Consider the following 20,672-nt stretch of genomic DNA (forward strand, 5'->3'; position numbering starts at 1 on the left):
ACTAAAAGAAATAGAAGGGGACCTTAAAAGATGGAAAAATATTCCATGTTCATGGATAGGAAGGCTAAATGTCATTAAGATGTCAATTCTACCCAAACTCATCTACAGATTCAATGCAATCCCAATCAAAATTCCAACAACCTACTTTGCAGACTTGGAAAAGCTAGTTATCAAATTTATTTGGAAAGGGAAGATGCCTCGAATTGCTAAAGACACTCTAAAAAAGAAAAACGAAGTGGGAGGACTTACACTGCCTGACTTTGAAGCTTATTATAAAGCCACAGTTGCCAAAACAGCATGGTACTGGCACAAAGACAGACATATAGATCAATGGAATCGAATTGAGAATTCAGAGATAGACCCTCAGATCTATGGCCGAGTGATCTTTGATAAGGCCCCCAAAGTCACTGAACTGAGTCATAATGGTCTTTTCAACAAATGGGGCTGGGAGAGTTGGCTATCCATATCCAAAAGAATGAAAGAGGACCCCTACCTCACCCCCTACACAAAAATTAACTCAAAATGGATGAAAGATCTCAATATAAAAGAAAGTACCGTAAAACTCCTGGAAGATAATGTAGGAAAACATCTTCAAGACCTTGTATTAGGCGGCCACTTCCTAGACTTTACACCCAAAGCACAAGCAACAAAAGAAAAAAATAGATGAATGGGAACTCCTCAAGCTTAGAAGTTTCTGCATCTCAAAGGAATTTGTCAAAAAGGTAAAGAGTCAGCCAACTCAATGGGAAAAAATTTTTGGAAACCATGTATCTGACAAAAGACTGATATCTTGCATATATAAAGAAATCCTACAACTCAATGAGAATAGTACAGTCGGCCCAATTATAAAATGGGCAAAAGATATGAAAAGACAGTTCTCTGAAGAGGAAATACAAATGGCCAAGAAACACATGAAAAAATGTTCAGCTTCACTAGCTATTAGAGAGATGCAAATTAAGACCACAATGAGATACCATCTCACACCGATTAGAATGGCTGCCATTAAACAAACAGGAAACTGCAAATGCTGGAGGGGATGTGGAGAAATTGGAACTCTCATTCATTGTTGGTGGGACTGTATAATGGTTCAGCCACTCTGGACGTCAGTCTGGCAGTTCCTTAGAAAACTAGATATAGAGTTACCATTCGATCCAGCGATTGCACTTCTCGGTATATACCCGGAAGATAGGAAAGCAGTGACACGAACAGATATCTGCACGCCAATGTTCATAGCAGCATTATTCACAATTGCCAAGAGATGGAAACAACCCAAATGTCCTTCAACAGATGAGTGGATAAAGAAAATGTGGCATATACACACGATGGAATACTACGTGGCAGTAAGAAGGAACGATCTCGTGAAACATATGACAACATGGATGAACCTTGAAGACATAATGCTGAGCGAAATAAGCCAGGCACAAAAAGAGAAATATTATATGCTACCACTAATGTGAACTTTGAAAAATGTAAAACAAATGGTTTATAATGTAGAATGTAGGGGAACTAGCAATAGAGAGCAATTAAGGAAGGGGGAACAATAATCCAAGAAGAACAGATAAGCTATTTAACGTTCTGGGGATGCCCGGGAATGACTATGGTCTGTTAATTTCTGATGGATATAGTAGGAACAAGTTCACAGAAATGTTGCTATATTAGGTAACTTTCTTGGGGTAAAGTAGGAACATGTTGGAAGTTAAGCAGTTATCTTAGGTTAGTTGTCTTTTTTCTTACTCCCTTGTTATGGTCTCTTTGAAATGTTCTTTTATTGTATGTTTTTTTTTTTTTTTTTTTTTTTTCATACAGTTGATTTAAAAAAGAAAAAATGTTAAAAAAAAAAAAAAAAAACAAGGAAAAAAATATGTAGTGCCCCCTTGAGGAGCCCAGTGCAGGGGTATTGGCCTACCCCACCTCGATGGTTGCTAACATGACCACAGACATAGGGGACTGGTGGTTTGATGGGTTGAGCCCTCTACCGTAGGTTTTACCGTTGGGAAGACGGTTGCTGCAAAGGAGAGGATAGGCCTCCCTATAATTGTGCCTAAGAGCCTCCTCCCGAATGCCTCTTTGTTGCTCAGATGTGGCCCTCTCTCTCTGGCTAAGCCAACTTGAAAGGTGAAATCACTGCCCTCCCCACTACGTGGGATCAGACACCCAGGGGAGTGAATCTCCCTGGCAACGTGGAATATGACTCCCGGGAAGGAATGCAGACCTGGCATCGTGGGACGGAGAACATCTTCTTGACCAAAAGGGGGATGTGAAAGGAAATGAAATAAGCTTCAGTAGCCGAGAGATTCCAAAAGGAGCCGAGAGGTCACTCTGGTGGGCACTCTTATGCACACTTTAGACAACCCTTTTTAGGTTCTAAACAATTGGGGTAGCTGGTGGTGGATACCTGAAACTATCAAACTATAACCCAGAACCCATGAATCTCGAAGACAGTTGTATAAAAATGTAGCTTATGAGGGGTGACAATGGGATTGGGAAAGCCATAAGGACCACACTCCACTTTGTCTAGTTTATGGATGGATGAGTAGAAAAATAGGGGAAGGAAACAAACAAGCAAAGGTACCCAGTGTTCTTTTTTACTTCAATTGCTCTTTTTCACTTTAATTATTATTCTTGTTATTTTTGTGTGTGCTAATGAAGGTGTCAGGGATTGATTTAGGTGATGAATGTACAACTATGTAATGGTACTGTGAACAATCGAAAGTACGATTCGTTTTCTATGACTGCGTGGTATGTGAATATATCTCAATAAAATGAAGATTAAAAAAAAAAATGTATTTGCAGCCTGCTTCCCCCCTCCCCGCCGAGGAACTGGGGAAAAATGCAGAAATGTTGGACTTCCCCACCTTGGTTATTACTGATACTCTCATAAGCATTGGGGACTGCCAATTTAGTAGGCCAAGCCCTACATCTTGAGGCTTGCCCTTATGAAGCTTGTTACTGAAAAAGAGAGGCTAAACCTACTTATAATTGTGCCTAAGAGTCTCTGCCAGAGAACCTCTTTGTTGCTCAAATGTGGCCTCTCTCTCTCTCTGTCACTGTCTCTCTAAGCCCACTCGGCAAGTGAACTCACTACCCTCCCCACTATGTGGGACATGACTCCCAAGGGTATAAATCTCCTTGGCAACATGGGACATGACTCCCAGGGATGAGCCTGGATCTAGCATTGTGGGATTGAGAAAATCTTTTTGACCAAATGGGGGATGTGAAATGAAACAAAATAAAGTTTCAGTGGCTGAGAGATTTCAAATGAAGTCGAGAAGTCACTCTGGAGAGCATTCTTATGTGCTATATAGATATCCCTTTTTAGTTTTTAGTATATTGAAATAGCTAGGAGGAAATACTTAAAACTGTCCAACTGCAACCCAGTAGCCTTGATTCTTGAAGACAATTGCATAACTATGTAGCTTACTTACATGGTTTGACTGTGTGGTTGTGAAAACCTTGTGGCTCATACTCCCTTTATCCAGTGTATGGACAGATGAGTAGAAAAATGGGGACAAAAAAAAAAAATAGTGTGGGATGGGGGGATGGAATACTTTGGGTGTTCTTTTTTACTTTTATTTTATTTCGGGGGTAGTAAGGAAAATGTTAAAAAATTGATTGTGGTGATGATTGCACAGTTATCTGGTGGTACTGTGAAAAGTTGATTGTACACTGTGGATGATTGTATGGTATGTGAATACGTGAATATATCTCAATAAAACTGAATTAAAAATTAAAAAAAGAAACCATGTAAGAGTACATGCCAGCACTCTTCCAAGGAAGGAGGTGGGAAGTGGGAGGCCCCCAGCACTGTGGGGCAATCTGCTTTCATAGATTTTTGTTCCTTTTGTACTTTTTATTAACTATTTTACTACCCTCCTGTTCTTCCTCTTAGTTGATGCTTAAGTGGAGATGACTCACTCAGGCCAGATCAGTTGGCCCTACCCTTCTCCCTCCTTTGTGATGTTTGATCTTAGATGACTCACTCAGATGGAGTCCTTTGGCCCCCCAGATGCTGTTTTTTTGCTGTTCTCAGAGATATCTTTCTCCTTGTGGACTGACTGCTTTTTGGAGATCTCCCTTTGCTCAGCCAGCCAGCCACCACCTTTATTCTAACCCTGCCTCATGCTCACTAGATGCCAGTGGCACCCCTCAGTTGCAACAAACAAAAATGTCTCCAGACAGCACCAAATGTGGAAGGGGGGTGGGGCTCCTTCACTCCCCCTGCACACACACCCACACACCACCTCCAGTAAGAACCACTGATGTAGAGAAAGGGAAGAATTTTCTAGATGTTGGGGAAATTGAGTCCCAGAAACGAAGAGTGACCTTCTGATTGTTACTTGCTTATTAGTTTCATGCTGGTGAGTAAAATCTTTGTATTCTGATCCCTGTGTCAGTATGCATCACACTCTACCAAATGTACTTCTGGATAATTCTGGGAACTACCAGGGTGATGTCAGAGGCTTCCTAGGTACAGGAAAACTTCTTGCAATCCTGGTAGGGGTGTCTCACTGAAGAAGGAAGATCACAGGGTCAGGCTGAGACGGGAGTTATGGGATACTGTTACCTGCAAGGACACATTGCTGCTGTTTTGCAGTTGGGTTCAGCATCTGCTGAGGCTGCTTGTCATCCACCTTTACCAAATATTTATGATGAAGCTGGGAAACTCAATCTTTGGGAATGCATCTTGGATTCCATAGTGATAGACAAGTAGGATTTATTTTATAGAAATTCCTTTGAAGTCAGTTTTTGCTAGAAATCATCTGTTTTGTATAAAGCACAGGAACAGAATATTGGCATTTCAGTTTACAGTTTTGTTCGAAAGGGGCTCTCTGCTTATTTCTCCTAACCCAGTTTGCTAAGCAGTGCCCTGGAAAGTTGGGTGGTAATAAATTTAGTTTACCACTAGAAAGAAGGATTTGGGGCAATGCAAGAAAGCCGATCTTTGGAGCCAGATCAATCAGGTTTTAGCTCTTAACTAACTCTGAGAATTTGGGTAAGGCACATAACCTCTTTGGACCTTATTTTTTATCATCTGTAAAATGGGGAGAATAATTCATAGCTCCAAGTCATGAATATTAAGTGAGGAAAGGGTATGCAAAACACCTAGCTTGGTAATCTGCCACCTAACACTCAGAAATGTTTTTTTCCTTCTTAAGAAAGGAAAAAGGCATGTAGATCTCTCAGGCCCTTAGTTCTTTATTTGTACAACCATAAAATGGTTGCACTGGGTATACAGAAATATTGACTTGTGAAAAAATGATGGTAAAGTATTTCATATATTTGCCAATTGTTGATTATACCCTGCTTGCTAAAACAGAGCCTAGAGTTGTTCTTCACAAATGCAGTATGTTTTTTAGGATTAACTAGGTTCTTTTATCTCTTCCTTGTGATGTGTTGGATCTCTGTTAGAATTTGATTTTCACAGAGATGACTGTATGTTTATACTGTAGTTTTTGTGTGTGAAAGGTTGTAGAATGCCTTAGTCTCAGACTAGAAATGAAAGAACTATGTTAGTATAGCATTGAAATTTCTTCTGTCCTTTCACTCTGCCTTATTACTGGCTGATGGAAGAAGGGTTAAGAAGTCAGATTTCAGGAGAATGAACCTAAGTCTGCCTTGGGTCTGCGAGCAGGTTTTCTGGTTTCTGTGGAAATCAGTTGGAGCCTTGGAGCCCAGAGTAAGTGTGTGTGGAGCCCAACAGTTGGCAAGGCTGCAACAGCTTAAAGGAGGACTTTGCTGCTTAATGTGGGAAGAATAGGAGGAGGAGGTAGTGGCTGTTTGAAGAGTGCAAAGGCAGGACTGGTGAATAACATGAAAGTAGAGAGGAGGAAGTTTTAGATTATTCCCTGAAGGCTTTGGAAACAGGTGTTTTTTGTTTTTGTTTGTTTCCTTAAATTGAATATTTAATCTCAAACAGATATGCAGAGGAGCCTTTCAGAGGAGTGTGAAAAGCAACCCCCTTGCTCTGGGGCTGTGATGACCAGCTCTCCTGCACAAAGCAGTTGATATTTGGAAAGTGGGAAATTGGAATAGTAAAGGAATTACTGATAAGGGAGACAATGGGGAGAATTTTGAGCATTTGTGCTTATTCTTCCATGTGTCACAATCCAGGTGGTAGTGTGTCATGCTGTGACAGGGTTCTGCTGCACTTCCCCAACCTTTTAGGGCTATTTGAGAACACAGTAAGCTAACCATTAAAAAGTATTCTTTAAAAAAAAAAAAAATCACTGTACAGATATTCAGTAGTCTTGTTTTAGGATCAAAAGATTTTTTATGTTTTGTCAGATGGGAGTAGGGAAAGGAGTGATAACTAATGTACTTTTCAGAACTGCAAAGAACTTTTAGGCCATAGAGTCAGTTTAAGTTGGGTGAAATGAACTCTGAAAAGTGATATGCTGTAGGAAACTGAACTGTGAACCAGCCATACCTGTCATACAGCTGTCTTCATCAAAGGTACTCAGTGAAGGACTCAGTTTGGAGAGTCAGAAGCCTGCATCTGGGTAGTCATTCTCAAACCCAGTTCCTCAAAATACTAACAGTGTAGGTGCTGCTAAGGTGACTGTGGGAATACAGAGATAAAACAAAGATGCTGAAACCCCAGAAATTTATTTTTTTTTTAAGGATTTAATTGTTTTTAATTCAGTTTTATTGAGATATATTCACATACCATACAGTCATCCATGATGTACAATCAGCTGTTCACAGTACCATCTATAGTTGTGCATTCATCACCCCAATCTATTTTTGAACGTTTTCCTTACACCAGAAAGAATCAGAATGAGAATAAAAAATGAAAGTAAAGAAGAATACCCAAATCATCCCCTACATTCCACCCTATTTTTCATTTAGTTTTTGTCCCCATTTTTCTACTCATCTATCCATACACTAGATAAAGAGAGTGCGATCCATAAGGTTTTCACAATCACACTGTCACCCCTTGTAATCTACATTGTTATACAATTGTTTTCAAGAGTCAAGGCTACTGGGTTGGAGTTTGATACTTTCAGGTATTTACTTCTAGCTATTCCAGTACATTAAAACCTAAAAAGTCTTATCTATATAGTGTGTAAGAATGTCCACCAGAGTGACCTCTCAACTCCATTTGAAATGTCTCAGCCACTGAAGCTTTATTTTGTTTCATTTTGCATCCCCCTTTTGGTCAAGAAGATGTTCTCAGTCCCACGATGCTGGGTCCAGATTTATCCCTGGGAGTCATATCCTGCATTGCCAGGGAGATTTACACCCCTGGGAGTCAGGTCCCACATGGGGGGAGGGCAGTGAGATCACCTGCCAAAGTGGCTTAGTTAGAGAGAGAAGACCACGTCTGAACAACAAAGAGGCACTCAGGGGGAGACTCTTAGCCACAATTATAAGCAGGTTTAGCCTCTTCTTTGCAGTAACAAGCTTCATAGGGGTAAGCCCCAAGATGGAGGGCTCAGCATATCAAGCTTTCAGTCCCCAATGTTTTTGAGAACATCAGCAACAATCCAGGTGAGGAAGTCCAACACCTCCACATCCTCTCCCAGCTCCTCAGGGGGGACCTGCATATATATTTTTATTCTGTGTCCATATTACTTTGGGATGTGTTACTATTTCACTCTAACCTATACAGACCTACCATATCTCACTTCCTTTTCGAAGTTCCATGTAATTGTGGTCTTTGAACAAACTGACTTTACAAGTTTTATTGTTTAGAAAATATGGATCCTACACCAAATAAACATCTCTTCCCTTGGTCTCAAATGGAAGTTGAATTTTTAACACACAGTCAGTTTCAACCTTTACCCTTTGGCCTGACTTGCCCTAGTCTTAACCAGATCTGCTTCATTCATATCTCTAATTGAGGCCTGGGCTCTTTTTCAGCTTTTTTTTTTTTTTAACAGTTGCTGTATGCATTAATACTGACATATTTTTGCCATTACAATGATGCAGGTTAATTTAAAAAAAAAAAAAAAATAGCTTGTATCAGTCCTTCTGGCGAGGTTCTCCGGAGTCTATGTACAATAAAGGAAAACTGTTCACAGGTTGGTGAAAGGAAAAGAATGTGCCTTTTTCATCAACAATTACTCCTGGTTCCAGGACTATCCCCACTGGGATGTATGGCACGTTCCAAAAGTGAGTGAGGCTGTACACCAGGTTTTGCTTGGGGAAAACACCTGAACGCTTAGGATTTGCACACTCTCTTTTTGCCTTACTTTAGACTTCCTAGAAAAGAACTTTCTGGATTAATGTGTCAGTTTGAAATTGCAGTTCATTGCTAGAGGCTGGAAATAACAATGGTTTAAATAAAATAGATCATATACAGATTTATTTCTCTCTTACATAAAACAATTTCAGAGGTCAGGAGCCCAGGCTCCATCTGTTATTCTATACCATCTTCCTCATCACAGGACTAGAGATGTTTGTGTGTATGCTTGTTGATGTACCCTAAAGCACCATATAAAAGTACCTGGCTTCCATATTCAAGATTGCCTCATTCTCTCAGCTGGCTACAAGAGCTCCAGTTATTTTCTAAATTCTATGCAGCAGGAAAGCAAAAGAGGGAGGTGGGGGGGAGGAGAAGTGGGCATGTCCCCTTGGAAATTCCAAATATCAGTTCCACTTAAATCTCTGACCTGAATTTAGTCACATAGTCACACCTTCCATTAAGGGAAGCTGTAGTTGTTTTTTTGTGTGTGTTTGTTTTAAGCTGGGCATATTACCTCTCCAAATAAAACGGGTTCTTTTACTAAGAAATAAGAAGAGAATATAGGTATTGGATAGGCAACTGGCAGTCTCAGCCATAGCCAGATTGCTGCCACTTTGTATGGAACATCCCTCATGAGCAGAGTTTGGCCAGGCTTTCTCAGAGGTCCTGAAGTCACTAATGCCTTGCTCCCCAGAGCCAGCACTCCCAATCGACACTACTGCCACTGGAATGATGGGGTGGTTTCATTGACAGGACATTATAGGAACCATCAAAAACAAAATAGAAAACTACAGATGGGAGTCACTTCCCACAGAATTGCTTGTGTATGCATGTGGCAGACACTTACAGCGTCATGGATCTCTCCATCCCATCTGGGAAGTGGGCCTTCCCCATATGTGAACAGCTGACCTAGGAAACTTCATGCTTCTGCTCAAGCCCTGAGAGGAAATGTTAAGATGCCAACATTCTGATCTTTTTACTCTGAGCCCTTGGGGAATAGTAACAATAGCAGAAGGAAGCATTTCTTGAGCATATCTATCCCCTTCTTGCTCCCAGCACATTTTCCCACAGGTACAGAGATGTAAATTAGTTAAGATAGCACTTAAACACCTTTTAATCCATAGTGCTGCTGGAACATTCATAGAGGAGGGAAAGGAATCCTATGGGGACAGTGAAAATAAGTGAGTCAACCAAAGGCAACATCTAATCTTTTAGGTGTTGGCCTTTGTACCTAGTAGGTGCTTAGACAGTGTTTGTGGAATCTCATCTCAACTGAAAAATGAGAATAGTGAGGTGATTTTGACCGTATTTCAGGTTAAATGGATTTCAGTGGGCCTATGTCAATGGAGAATGCATTCAAATTTTCAAATAATGACATATAAAACTATTTTTTGGAAAAACAGCCTTTGGGAATCTCATTTATATTCCAAGTTCACATCACTCTCACTTTTTTCTTACCTCCTTCACCCGAACAAAATTTTATTAAGATTTTCAAACAAACAAATTTGAAAGAACTGTACCTACCACCTAGATTCTATAATTAACATTTCATCTCTCTATCTTCCATCTTATTTTTTGATGCATGAAAGTTGGAGACATCCATATCCTTCACCCTTGAATACTTCAGCATGCATGCCATTAACTTAGAATTCAGTATTCATTTCTGTTTTTTTAGATAAAATTACAAAAATTGAAATGCACAAATCTTGAGTGTACCATTTAATGAAATTTAACAAATACATACTCTAACAAGATAAGGAACGTTACTCCCACTCCAGAAAGTTCCCTCATGCCCTTTCCTAGTCAGATCCTTCCCTGCGCCTCACAAAGGTAACCACTGTTCTAATTTTTTTCACCATAGATTTAGGTTAGCCTGATCTCAAACCTCCTATCAGTGGACTCATATAATATGTACTCTTTTTGGGTAAGGCTTCTTTCACTGAGCATACTGCTTCTGAGATTCATCCATGTTGTATGCATCAGTGGATATTGTTCCTTTTTCCTGCTGGATCATACTCCATTATGTGATATACCACAACTTATTTTTCCATTTTTCCTGTTGGAAGCCTCTTTCAAATTTTTAGCTGTTTTGAATAGAACTACTATGAACATTGTGGTACAAGTCTTTTTTGCTGTCATATGTTTTCATTATCTCTTGAATAAATGCCTAGGAGTAGAATTGCTGGGTCATTGGATAGTTATTCATATCTTTTTTTGATAACTAGAATCTTAGGTGTGTATTGCAAGAGGACCTTATAAATCATCTAGGCCAACTCTCTCATTTTACAGACGAGGATTGAGGCCCAGAGAGTAGGTGGGGAAAAGGCCTGTTCAGTCACGTAGATGATTTTTCTCAAAGTCTGGACTAAAACCTAAGTCTTCTAACTCTAGTCTAGCGTGCTTATGTGAAACTTCTCTCCTTCCCCTTAGAAAGGGGAAGGAAATGGGGCTTCTTTATCTGAAAAATCAACTGTTTCAGTTTTTTCTCAGGGAGAATCAACTATTAGATATACCTGAATGCAATTTATTCTGTTTGTTATATATGTTTCTGTCATAATCTGGCCCTATGTCTCCTCCAATGTATTCTCTGTACATCATCCAGGATGGTTTTTCTGGAATACAAATCTGATCATTTTCTACCGTCTATTCTATAGGTCCTATAGGATAAAGTCCGGACTCTTTAGGAATAGTATACAGGTTCTTGCTTACTTTTCTTGCCTTATCTTCCATCCATTGCCCGCCTCCAGCCCCTGGCAACCTCTCCTATGCTGTGCTCCATCTTATTTCCATATCGTTAACCTCTTGTATTTAGTCTGGAACACCCTTCCCCATTTTCTCTCTGATAAATTCCTACTATTGTTCAGGATTTGGCTTATCTTGATCCTCTCAGAGAGTCAGTTATTCTTTTTTTCACTATTCTCATAGTCCCTTTCTATGTGTGTGTGTGTGTGTGTGTGTATACACACACACACACACACACACACACCTCTTGTAGCTAACTGTTACCGTGGTGTTGTGTTATGATGCCAGATTCAACGTTAGTTGAACTCCTGGCACAAGACAGACACGGAAGGTACAAAGAGGAATAGAGAAGGGCCCTGCCTTTGAGGAGTTTACCATCTGTTAGGGAGATTCCAAGAGCAGAGTAGTTTCAGTATAACATGGTAGGTACTCATGCGCAGCAGTGTATGAGAGCTCACCTCCCTACGTCTTTCCAGGCATGAAATACTTAAATATTTTGAAAGCGTCATCAAATGAAACTATCTCATTGTTTTATTTGTGTGACTAGTGAGGTTGAATTTTTTTTTTTTTAATCTGCTTTTTGGGTAATTTTTAACTCTTGAAGAAAATGATCAAATATTATTATAATGGAACTAGCTACGTTATTTCCTAGCTCTGAGACCCTGAGGATTAGGGGAACAGGAGGGGCAAGTTTCTTTTGCTAACCCAGTCTCTAGTTCCTTATCTGTAAAATGGGGAGAATAATAAAATTTAATTTCATTGGGTTGTTGTGAGAATTAAATGAGGTGATATATGCAGAACACACAGTAGGTACATAGTAGGTTCTCAGTAAATGTTACCTTTTAGTCACAGTCTCTAACCCAGTGCCTGCCATATATTCAGTATTTGGTAAATGCTTGTGAAGATTAAGAAGGTATGTATTTTGTGTATGTGTTAAAAGGGTTCTTTATAAAGACACATAGATCTATCTATCTTGAGAAGAATGTTTGATTTGACTTGCTTCAATATTCAGCTGGAGTGGCTGAGCACACATGCATGACTCTTCTTGGGTTGCCACATCTCCTGCTAGGCAGATGTCCATTATAATGAAATGCAAAAGGGGAAAAAAATAATAATAAAGGCAGAGGAGTATAATGTTATGGCTTGATTTGACACGGCCTCCTGCTACTTCAGCTGCCAGTGCCAGGCCTGGAACAGATTAATCTGTATTCCAATACACCACTGCTGAAGTCAAGATTGATCTAATTAGGGTGTTTTAAACATCCTGTTTGCATCTAGAATCTTACCAGAAACCAGGATGTCTATCCATCTGGGGGAGCTGGGGGAGGGGGCAGCAGTAGGTGGGCAATGAGGTTTGTCAGTAAAACAGAAATAGTTTTAATTTGAGAAGTGAAAGAAGAACACTTCTCTATGATTTCCTTAAAACAAAAGAGCTAATGGCCTTGGATGGTCTGTGGAAACAAAGGCAGCTCGGCAGCATGGCCTTGAATTTTAAAGCTCCTGCAAGATCTTGCGAAGACACAGGCCTGATTGTTGAAGTACAAGGACAGTTTCCATCCTAGACTAGAATTCTGGCTGACCCATGTGTGTTTGTCTTAACCATTTGGGCTCCTGGAAGGCACGTGCAGGCTCTGAAGCTGGTGAGTTCATTCTCCAAGTAGCCAGGCTGGGCCAGTATTTACATGCCAGTTCAAATACCACTTACCTATCAATCTTCCCAAATCCCCTAGCTGGGAGAGTCTGTGCTCTATCAGTTCCCTATCCTCTTGTCATGTAATTTTAGACCACAAGCATCTGGAGGGCAGGATCAGTGTCTGATTGGTTCTGTCCCCAAACACTGTATCTTATACATTGTAGGATTCCTGTACCTATTTTATAAATAAATGAATGAATCAGTGTCGATTCCTTTGCTAGTGATCCCATGGTCTTCTCCTATGGCCAAGTTCTGCTTACTAGTGCCTCTTTTTCCTTTCTGGTGAATGTAATCTTCCCCTGCCGTGCAGGACTAAAACATCAACAGAAATGGCAAGAAAGGCATCTCTGAAATTTGGAGGCACAATTCTTGGCATGGAAGGATGAATAAGTCATGTTTAGGAATTATTAACCTCCTCACCTTCTCTCTGCTCCCCATCTCCACTTGGGAGGCTGGTTGATACAGACTTTTATTTATCCCTGACTTTAGGAATATGGTCTTGGTCTGTGATTTTTTTCTTAAGAGTGAGGGTGAGAAAAGCTAGTCCATCCCATTCTTTTTACAAAATGGCGCACGCTCCAAGAGGCTGGTTGGAGTAACTGCCGCAGTCTGGTTGTGCTGTTCAAGGGTTCGTAGCCACGGAGCCACCCCTAAGAGATGAGAATGCTCTGAAACTCCATGGAAGATGTTAAGTTCATGTATATATTTTGGGAGAGATAGCATGCATAAGGGTTCATCAGATTCTCAAAGTTGTTTGTCATGATTTAAAGAGGGAAAAAAAAGGTAAATTGCAGGTCTAAACTCCGGTGGCCCACAAAGATGCTTTTGTCCTAACGCAGATCACATCACTTCTCAGGGCTGTTTCTGTACTCAGAACCAGAGAGTAGTTGGACCAAAAGATTTCTATTTTTCCTTCCAGCTCTAAAAATTAAAAAAAAAAACAACTAACTGTCCGTGAAAAATCACACCTTAGCCTGCTTGCATGCACCCAGGGGGCTAACCCATTGCTAATCATCCAGGAGAAGCCTTGAAAAGAGTTTGAGCTGGGGGAAGGCTGGGCCAGAGCCACCCCTCCAGGCAATTTCAGTAATTAGTGTCTGAGGCAGCCAGTTATCTGACTGTTGAGAAGGGCACCCAGCAGGCAGGGACCCATACTGGCACAATTTCAATACTGGCTGACTCTCTGACATTCCACCAAGATACCTACCTGCCTACCTACTGATTTGAAAATACAGATTTGCCTTGCCTTCCCCTCTTTGGGGCCTTGTGGCTTCCTCTAGAGTGTGTGTGTCTGTGTCTGTGTCTCGGTGTGTTCTGTTCTTCCTGGGCCTTGCCTTAGAAGTTGCTCTGTGCAGGAGGAGCCACCACATCCACCCCATCCGCATTGACAGCTCTATAGCCATTCTTCACCTCCATTTTATCCTGTCGAAATGACAGAGCAGCTGAGTGGCATTGGCCAGCAGATAAACCTGTTATCTCCCCTCCTCTCTGTGCCAGCAGCTCTCCCATCTCCTTGGTGCGTGAAAAATTAACACCACCTTGGGCTGAAATCTGTTCCTAGGGAAGCTACATTTATTAGTAGCTAATGAAACTGTGTGCATGTTTGTGTAAACCTTGGGGTGGCTGAGGTGGTTTTCTGTCTGGCAGGCATCAGTGACCTATGGCAGGCCACAACCTCCAGATAGAGAGATGGAAGGAACATAGGCAGCTTCTTGTCTCCTGAAATAGACAGCCTATTCTTTACTTAACACCCCAAACAAACAGGGAAATGTCATTTGTTCTTAATATACGACTACAGTTGATCAAGGTATCTCCTGCTTCAGGCTAGTATAAGCTGTGAACATGCTTGCTAATATGGTCTAGTGGCAATAAAAGGATGATTCTTCTGCATTTCCTCTTCGGAAAATTACAGCCCCTGATACCCTCTCTCTGTGCCACCAATACCCCCTGTACCAACAACCCCACCTCACCCCCACCCCTTTTGAGGTATGTAAGGAACATTGTCTTGCAACTCTTTCTCATCTGTCTTTATCAGCAAGATTAAAAGGGAAATTGTTGAGAACCTCTGGTTCAGTATTTGTGGAGCTGCCTCAAACCCAAAATTTTAACTTCTTTATTTGGATTCTGGTAGAAAACTCTTCTGGAAAGTGTAGTTCAGTAAAGAGAGGAGGGATTGTTTTTCATGTCTCACTCCACGTAGCTTTTTGCTTCATTTTACTCTCATTAAAACTGTTAACTTAAAAGAAGAAGAAAAAAAAACACCACAAATAACCAAACCATATTTACATAGTTCCTGTGTTTTGGACACAGTGAGCCCCACATGAAACGCATTTTCAGGCCTTGCATGGTTTAGTTTCTGGTCTCTTTTAATCTTCCTTCTTGGGCAGCTTTGATGATTTTCTTTATTGATATCTGACTTTAAATATGAAGCATATTTACTTATATTTTTATATATGGGAAGCATGTAACATAGTAGAAAAAGCTTATACTTTGTAGTCAGAAAATTTGGGTTCAAATCTAAGCTCCCACCGTATACTCAAGGATCTGACCTTGAGTAAGTTAATTAACCCCTCTGGGCCTTAGATTCCATGTTGATAAAATGTTGATGAACATCTCATTTTTCACCTATCAAGTTGTCACAGTTTTTTGTTTGTTTGTTTGTTTGTTTTTTAATTAAATTCAGTTTTGTTGAGATATATTCACATACCATACAATCATCCATGGTGTATAATCAACTGTTCACAGTACCATCATATAGTTATGCATTCATCACCCCAATCTATTTTTGAACATTTTCCTTACACCAGAAAGAATCAAAATCAGAATTAAAAAATAAAAGTAAAAAAGAACACCCAAATCATCCCCCCCACCCTATTTTTCATTTAATTTTTGTCTCCATTTTTCTATGCATCCATCCATACACTGGATGAAGGGAGTGTGATCCACAAGGTTTTCACCCATTGTAAGCTACATTGTTATACAAGCATCTTCAAGAGTCCAGACTACTAGGTTGGAGTTTGATAGTTTCAGGTATTTACTTTTAGTTATTCCAATACACTAAATCCAAAAAGGGTTATCTATATAGTGCGTAAGAATGTCCACCAGAGTGACCTCTCGACTCCATTTGAAATCTCTCAGCCAGTGAAGCTTTATTTCGTTTCATTTCACATCCCCCTTTTGGTCAAGAAGATGTTCTCAATTCCATGATGCTGGGTCCAGATTCATCCCCAGGAGTCATATCCTGCATTGCCAGGGAGATTTACACCCCTGGGAGTCAGGTCCCATGTTAGGGGGGGAGAGCAGTGAGTTCACCTGGCTTACCTAGAGAGAGAGGACCACTTCTGAGCAACAAAGAGGTACTCAGGTCTCCCTGGGAGACTCTTAGGCATAATTATAAGCAGGTTTAGCCTCTCCTTTGCAGTAACAAGCTTCATAACGAGGGCTCGGCACACCAACCATCAGTCCTCAATGTTTGTGAGAACATCAGCAGTAATCCAGGTAAGGAAGTCCAACACTTTTGCATTTTCCCCCAGCTCCTCAGGGGGGCCCTGCATACATATTTTTATTCTGTGCCCAAATTACTTTGGGATGTGTCGCTATTTCACTCAAAGCTATACAAACCTACCATATCTCACTTCCTATTCAAAGTTCCATGTAATTGTGGTGTTTGAACAAACCGACTGTAGAAGTTATATTGTTTAGAAAATATAGATCCTGCACCAAAGAAACATCTCTTTCCTTGGTCTCAAAGGGAAGTTGAAGTTTTAAAACACATTCTGTTTTGACCTTTACCCTTTGGCCCGATTTGCCCTGGTCTTAACCAGATCTGCTTCATTCATATCTCTACTTGAAGTCGGGGCTCTTTTTAACAGTTGCTGTATGTGCTAATACTAACATTCATATTTGCCTAGCTCTAGCTCTGAGTTTCAGGTGTCACACAGATACCCAGTGTTCCAGAGACCAATCAGGTTACACACCAAGGGATCAACATCTCACAGTTTAGAGATAGCCATTACAATTCAGGAATAGATATGACTGCTGTGAGAGCTTACAATCTAGGGACCACTGCAATAATCATTCCCCTGATAGACTGTGCTCTAAGATTCAATTCTGAGTTTACACATTGTAGTTAGTCCATATTGGTGAGGCATTATAGTGTTTGCCTTTGTTTCTGGCGTACTTTACTCAAAATTCTGTCTACAGGATCCTTTCACCTCGTTGCTTATCTCGCAGCTTCACTCCTCATAGTTCTCAATATTCCATTGAGTCACGGTTTTTGAAGTTGGATAATGTCTAATTGTTTCCTCAACAGTGAAAGTATGGGGAGATAGATAATCATATTTATTGAGAATGGAAGTGTAATTGGTACAACCTTTTTGGAAAACAATTTGTCAGTATCTGTCAATATTTTTAATGTAAATATCTTTTTTTAAACTTTGTATTTGAAATACTTTCAAACTTACAGGACAGTTATAAAAATAATACAAACCCCATGCATGGAACTCCAACTTTCCTTTACTCCTCCCAGATATCAGATCCACTAAATTTTAACATTTTGCTATGTTTGTCATATTCTATTTATCCGTCTGTCTCCCAGTCTGTCTGCCTGTCTGTCTGTCTATTCATCAATCCATTTTTTGAACACTGAGTGTTGGTTGTATACATCATGTTCCTTGAACAGTTTATACTGCCATATGCATTTCCTAAGAACAAAGCTATTTACTTATTAACCATCTTAAGTGCAGTTATCCAGTTCAAGAAATTTAACACTGATATAAAGCTTACAGCCCATAATCTAATTTTTTAATATGTCCAAATAATGTCCTTTTAAGCCTTCTCCCTTGTTAGATCCCATCAAGGATCATGTAATGCATTTAATTGTCATTGTCTCTTCAGTTGCTCTTTCTTTCTTTTTTTAATGTGGTAACAAATATACAATATAAAATTTTCCGTCTCAGTCCTCCCAACCCCAGGCTTACCATTGAGTGGAATTAATCACATTCACAATGTTGCTTATGTAAATTATCTTTTGACCCAGCAATTTCCCTACTAGGAATTTGCTATAAGAATAGGCATGCAAAAGGTGCCAGAATGAGCATGGATGTTCATTTTTGTTTCTAATTGCAAATAAGGAACCAGAAACAACCTAAATATTCATGAATGGGGCACTGGTTAAAATTACAGTAAATAAGTTCAGTGGAGATCTAGAGAGCCATTTAAAAAATGAGGAGTGTGCTGATGTGGAAAGATACATTAGGAGATGGAGATACGTATATATGCCAGCAGCCCTACCCCCCAACTCTGCTGAAAATATGCACAAGAAAGTTGGTTTTTCTTAGGAGAGAAGACTGGGGTAGTGGGAGGCGTATAGGAGAAGAAGATGTATTAATAGGTCTTCAGTAACTATTTGTTGAGTACATTTTATGCCTTTTTTTATAGTTTGATTTTTACCATATGCATCCATTACTTTTATTTCTAAATCCATTGGTGGGGGGTGGAGGAGATCAACAATAAGGCATAAATGGAATGGCTTCCTGTAGTAGAACATAAACTCATCTTGGAGCTTCCTAATAGCCAAGGCAAAGAGGGAACCCTGATATGGAAGCATAACAAATTTCATCGGTAAACAGAAATATTTTCCTGATCTTGCTCTCTAAAAGGAATGTAGCTGGGGAGATTGGTCTAAACTCAGATCTGATCTTGTCTTTCCCCAGCTTAAAATTTATTGGTGGATCCTTAGCGCTCTCCTTTAATGGTCTACCTGACTGGTCTCTTTCCTGCGGGTATATGACACTGTATCCAAAACTGGCTTTTGCATATGTTGTTCCTTCTATCTAGAAGGTTCTTTCCTCTTCTCTGTCTAGTTGTTGCCAATAGCTGTTGTTTTTGTTTTTTAAGATTTTCAGTTGTTTGTTACCTCCAGTGGAAATCCTTCTAGTTCAGGTGTACCTCGTCTGTGTTCCCTAAGGCCCCCTATGCCTACCTACCTCAGTAATGTAACTTATACACTGTAATTATTGTTTTGTTTTTCCTCTAAATAAGGAGCTCATTAAGGTTAGGGATACTGTGTTGTTTGTTTTAGGAGTCTGAGTACCCTGTACTTGCCAGGCACAGAAATAAGTGCTCAGTAAATGAATGGATGGGTGAATAATCTGAGGTTTGAGTTCTGCCTCTTCCACCATGTAGCTGTGTAGACAAGTCACTTCTCTCTGGGTCTCAGTTTTCCATCTATTTAATGAGAGACTTGCTCAGATAATCTACGAGAACTCTCTGGCTCTGATTTTTTTTCCTCTTCCTCTGTGGTTGTCAGATTGTTATATATATACCTGGAGGTTTCTACTAGCTGCCATGCTGAGTAATTTCAGAGTTTCAGAACTGAGCTTGTTAGAATTCTGTGCATTTATTATGGTCTGTCCCACATCTGTTCACTAGTTGAAAAAGAGCCATATCCAACTTGCTTGGCCTAAGATTGAAAGATTGAAGAACTGATTATATCCTAGCTCTTCCTTCCTCTAATCTTCTTTCCCTGACATGTACCACCAAAGACATCCCTTGTCCTACTTTCTCACCCTGAGTTGAGCTGTCTTGTTTCATTTTTTCCTTAACATGGGTTCATGATTTTTTTTTCCTTCATCTACTGATTAGAGATATTTTATTGAAACTGATGGCTCCCTAGAAAAAAGCCATCCACCTACACCAAAGTGCAAAAAAAAAAAAAAAAGAAAAAGAAAAAATCTTTAAGGACCTTTTGTAACTGGACAATTTGAGCATTTTAGCAATGCAAAGATGATAGCACTGAGAACTTGGGATAGGCACTTTATACAAAGGGGTGAATGCTATTTAAAAGCATTTGAAAAATATCCAGGGTTGAAGAGTGCTTGGTTTTCCCACCCCTACGACCATCATCACAGAAAACTCATATTGAGAGCCTGCTTTCTTCCCATTCATTCAGCAAGTATTTACTAAGCATCGACTGTGTAGTAAGCATTGTTCTGAACTGGGGATATAGCAGTGAACGAAACAGACCAAAATCCCTGCCTTCGTGGAGCTTGTATTCTAATTGAAGGGAGATAGTGAAGCAAATAAATTAGTAAATTATATAATAGTTTAGAAGGTAATATGTGCTAAAAAGAAAAACAAAGCAGATAAGAGAGAATAGGCCATTTTAAAATAGGTTGATCAAGGAAAAGCCTCACTGAGAAGATGACAGTTGAATAAAACTAGACCTGAAGAGTAAGCCATGCAGATATCTGGTGAAAAGCATTTCAAGTGGAATAAACAGCAGGTGCAGAAGCCCTGAGACAGACACATGCCTGATAATAGAAGCATTTAGTCTGAGTGAGTTGGAGAGCCACTGGAGAGTTTTAAACAGAGGAATGCCAAGATCTGACTTAGGATCATTCTGGCTGCCCTGTGGAGACCTTGTGGGAGGGACAAAGGTGGAGGCAGAGACCCCAAGTAGGATATTGGATATTCCAGGAAAGAGATGGTAGTGTGGACCAGAATAATAGTAGTGGAGGTAGTAATAAGAAGATTGGTTTCTGGATGTAATTTAAAGTTAAGCTATTGAGGTTTCCTATAGAACATGTTAGAAGAGAATCGATCTTTCATTCTTTTAAGCTTGAAAAATTGAAGAACCCAGTTGCCATTAACTAGGTGGAAAAGACTGGGGGGAACAGGTTTGGGAAGAAGATCAGGAGTTTGGTTTTGAGCACATTAGGTTTAAAGTACCTGTTGGACAACCAAGTAGAGCAGGTAGACAGGATCAACCTATAAATAGAAATTTGGGAGTCATCAGCATGTAAATAGTTTTAAAGGTGCATGGGACTATGTGAGATCACCAGAGAAGAGGCTCTAGATAGAAAGCAGAAGTTGTTCAAGGACTAAGTGACTCCAGCATTAAGAGATTTGAGGAATGAGGAGTTGGGAAATGCTTATAATCGTGAAGAAAAAAAAAAGTATATCTGTGGTATAGTCAGAGAAGTAAAAATGCTTACTTGAGGCTTTCCTTAATATTTAAGTGACTTTTAGGGAACTTAAGATAACTTT

The 20,672-nt window shown here is 39.9% G+C and overlaps 1 protein-coding gene across 1 annotated transcript in view; it reads left to right on the top strand.

The window, feature by feature from the left end:
- CTNNBL1 (catenin beta like 1) overlaps positions 1 to 20,672 on the top strand; it is a 206,426-nt gene that overhangs the window by 147,855 nt on the left and 37,899 nt on the right. The window lies entirely within an intron of this gene.

Source organism: Choloepus didactylus, chromosome 19, assembly GCF_015220235.1.
Source record: "Choloepus didactylus isolate mChoDid1 chromosome 19, mChoDid1.pri, whole genome shotgun sequence".
Lineage (NCBI taxonomy): Eukaryota > Metazoa > Chordata > Mammalia > Pilosa > Megalonychidae > Choloepus > Choloepus didactylus.